The following is a 4,513-nucleotide window of genomic DNA, read 5'->3' as shown; positions in this document are numbered from 1 at the left end:
AAGCATTCTACTCAATAATAGGTATTAATTCCCTCTGAAATAATTCTTTCTGTTCATCAGCACCACCATCAACCAAACTTGATTATCAGTGGCAATGATAATAACAATGATAAAAGCTAACATTTACCAAACTTTACATTTATAATCTTTGTTTGATCTTCAGAACCATCTGATGGACTAGATACTACGAATATTCCTTTTTTTTCTGGATGAGAATATTGAGATTCAGAGGGCTAAGCAACTTCCCAGGATCACTTAGCTAGAAAGTGGCCAAGCCAGATGCAATCTGATGCCCACACTCTTAACCACGGAACCACACCATCTCTCTAGAGCCCTGACATTAATAAATGTTAGCTTCTTTTCCTTCTCCCCACACAACCAACAGAGTTAAGACACAGCAGCCTTGGCTCAGAATAGCTGATAGTTACTGACCCCCCACTTTGTCCTTGCATGCCTGTGTACAGTCAGTTTTACAACCCAGCTGCTCGTGTGAAGATGTCCACTCACATCCTGGTCATCGTTAATCCCCTCATTAAGCTCCTCAGGAGGAGGAAGCAGTGGGAACAGCCGTGGCTCTGTGCAGGTTGGGCTCCATTAGAGATGGGACGTGAAATCTTGGCACACCATTGGCCATGAGTCATTGGAAGCTCAAGCTGTGTACCAGAGAGGACAGCAGGAAACCACAGGCCCTAGTTTCTCTCTTGCGGTGACAATCTTTCGAGAGGCTGCATGACTGTGGTGGTTCAGCTGTTCCCCAATGGCCACCTCCCCGTCAGCGCTGGACTGTGTTTGTCTTGGCCAGTCGGCACGTGGAACCCTTCCTGGCTCGGTCTCTGCTACTGAGGGAGACGCATCCACTTCCTGAGTCTCCATTCCCCGCTCTGGCTACTACAGCCATTTTGTACAGCTCCTTCCTGCTGTTTGAAGACATGTTTATGGGCAGTTGGGACATAGGGACTCTTCACCTTGGCAACAGCTTCTCACCAAGCCAACAAGTGGTCTTTGAAGTGGTCTTGGTTCCCGAGTGAACAGAACATTTATCCTCCAGCAACAAATACCCTTTGTATGGCTCCCAGGTTCACGTACCTTGATATAAGATGGTGCCTTGAACCACAGCCTCACCCAGGAGTCTTCCACCCTCATGTTGACATAACTCCTCTCTTAATTCATTCCTGTTGGACTCAGTGCACAGGTCACATTCATCTTCTGAAAAATTCAATATCTGTCTTTTTCATTAAAAAATAAAGAGCTTTCATCAATTTATTGAGCTATGCTGTGTGACGTCCACAAGAGGGTGAAACACAGTTCTGATCATTAATAACCTAGGGAAAACTTGAATAAACATGTGACAAGTTGGGTGGTATTGCATTATGGTAAGAGCAAGTGGGAAATGTGGTGTGACAGCAAGTCTGTGTGTGAGTCCGGTCTCTGCTGTGGAATGAACATGTACCTCTCTCTGAGTGGCTTGTAAGGTTTACATGAGACAGTGTCATATCAAGTACTTGGCAGAGTGTCTTGCACTTAATTAACACCTGATAACTAGAATCAATGATTATTTCTCATATTTAGGATGTGGAAGCACGTACATGGCATTCTTAATTTATAAATGCCTCTTCTTCCACAATGAAACTGGACAAAATCAAGGTAGAAAACAGCTTCAGGTGTCCACCCGAAGCACGAGTAGATGCTTAGAACTAAGCCAAAGTTTTTGCTGAGATATAGGAGTTATGAAGCTTAAATCAGTGAGTTCTTTGTAGCACTTGGTCACATCACTTCTCCCTTTGGGGTCAAAGACAAATGGCAGAAAGCTTCTACTTAATCCAGCTTCCAAACCTCCCATCTGCCTCCAATCAGGGGGGTGCCCGGCTTCTCCACATGGAGAGCACATCAAGGCAGGGCCCTGGGGTGCTCTCCCGTCGCAAACCGACCTGCAGTTACCTCATAGTTGGACGTGACCACCCTGGAGCTTCCAAAGGTGATGCTGCTTCAAAGCCTTTCAGCCTTGCAGACCATGAGATTGTATTTTAACCTGTCACTCAGAATTCTGATTCCACTCTCTATCCCCACCTGGAAATTCACGTTTGCCTCTCATGTTGGATCTGACGTGTTTTGAAAACACCGAATGATAACCACGCTGGCTCATATGCTCTGAGAGGAGACTTGCACTCTGGCCAGGCCAATTTGAACACTAGGCTACAGGTATCCACTTCTGAACTTCCCCTAATGTGCCTGTTTGCTGCCTTCTATATTTTCGCCTAAGGCTGAGATCTGTTCTCATTTTCTCTAGATCTTTTTATGCATCCCTAATAAAAGCAAGTTGATGTAGTCTAAACACTCGAATTTGTAGCAGCTGCAGGCTTACCTATTTGAAGTCTGTAGACGAGACTACTTCTTTGGATGACGTATCAAAAGGCAAAGCAATCAAGTCATGAGAAGTACAGAAAGGATTTTTTTTTAAGTAAAATGACTGAGCTCAGAGAGCATATATCTTCATTCTTCAAGGTTATGACCTGGTCCAGATGTTTTCTGCTTTGTCCAACATTTTTAGGCTCCTCTTCTATGGCCATAGGTGTACACAGTACAGACTTGACGTTCCTTTGAATTTCCTGCCATTAATAAAGCCCAGGGTTAATATCAAATATGCTTGAATATCTAGGTACTTTTTTCAGGCAGCATGAACGTTCTTTTTTATGGAATATGATGTTTGGTGTACTTGGAAGAGTTTAGCTTGTTTAGACTATGCCACCCTGAGGAAGCCAAATATTTCTTCCTTGATTCCTTCCTTCCCTCCATCCATTCGTCCATCTATCTATCCATTGCTCCGCTCCACATTTATACACATTTATGTTAAGTATCTATTGTGGGCCAACCAGTGAGCTAAGCATTAGAGATATAAAACAGAGTAACATATAACCTGATTTTTAATCCTGGAGAGGAGAAAAAGATGTGAAGTTAAACTGGAAAAATGATGTAACCAAAGCATGAGTAAAGTTCATTGAGAGAGTCAGTATGGACAGAACTTACTTCTAGGGTCAGACAGATCTGGACTTGAAACTGGGTCTACCACTATCTCTGTGACCTTGGGAAGGTTACCTAACTCTCATAAGAGTTGGTTTCTTCATCTTAAAATAGGAATCATAATAGTATTTACTTTATAATTTTAATATGAGGATTCATGAATGAAACGAGATAACTATAAAAAGCATTCAGCACAGTGCTCGACACTTAGTAGGTACTCAAGTTTTCTATTGTTAGAATTAGTGATAGTGTCTGGGACAATCTTATGGAAGAGTTAACATTGGTCTTGATCTTGAAGAATGAGTAGGGATTTGCTACGTGAGAAAAGGGAGAAGAACATTGCAAATCGAAGGAATAGCATGAATAAGCCTGGAGTCATGAATGTGTCTGACACGTTAGTCAACAGGAGATGGTCAGTGTGGTCAGACAGAGAGTATACGTGGGGTGACAGTTGAAAATGGATGAATATGGTAGGATGATGGGAAAAGGAGCTTATATTCCATGGTGAACCTCATGCTTTATATAGTAAACAGTGGGATGAAGCATGGTTGTACTCACTCCAGAAACAAGGGGACCGAACCCTGGAAGGAGGGAGAGGGATAAGAAGCAGTTCCTTAGCTGTCAATTAACCCTCCAAGATCCTGAACTTTTAGCTTTGTTTCCTACCCTCAAAATATGAGTGATTCTCAGATATTTTCCAATCTAGGACAATGTATTTGGCAAAAGATTCAGTAGATCTTCTGCCTTTCCTTGTCTGCCACCATGGACACCCTTCTGGTCTTCTCTGGCGGAAATAGTGAAGGACAGAGAATTGGGAATTCTGGAGTCTCATTGAACCATCGTGGGTCAGGCTAATGGGTCTCCAAGGTCACTTCCAGTTCGAAGGCATAATTCGAGTTACAGGGATTCACCAACCGTCTAAACAAAGTAATGAGCCCAAGGTCACACAGTGAATAGCAGAGCCAGCATTGGGACCTAAGCCATCTAGTTCTGGGCTCTGCGATTAGTTGTTTGGTTTGTTTGTTTGTTTGGATCTTTTTCCCCTTCTACTGCCTCTATGCTGTTATGCTCAACTCTTGCCCAGGACAATAATGACATTCCCTGCTTGTTGCCACTTGTTTCTTAAGGATTGGAGTTGTTCTCAAATTCAGACTTAGAATTCAATTTGGGAGCAAGTGGGTTCTGTGGTCTGCTTAATTAAAATTCTAGAACACAGAGTCCTCAGCTGCTTTTCCTTCAGCCTGAGGGCTGGCTCTGGAAGGCATCATGAGCCTGAACCCCATTCAAAAGAGGGGAGTATTTACAGCAAATTTTTCCCTGTCCTGTGGCCTAGCCTCTAGGCAGTAGGACCCTGCAGAAGAAATTCGTTAGGCTCCTTGCTCCTCTTGCCACACTCAGAGTGGCCAGATTCCATTATTTCGCAGCACAGGTGAGGATAAGAGAGTGAGTGTGTGTGTGTGTGTGTGTGTGTGTGTGTGTGTGTGTGTGTGTGTGT

Source organism: Equus quagga, chromosome 1, assembly GCF_021613505.1.
Source record: "Equus quagga isolate Etosha38 chromosome 1, UCLA_HA_Equagga_1.0, whole genome shotgun sequence".
NCBI lineage: Eukaryota > Metazoa > Chordata > Mammalia > Perissodactyla > Equidae > Equus > Equus quagga.
The sequence above is the reverse complement of the archived record's forward strand: the minus strand, read 5'-3'. Positions refer to the sequence as shown.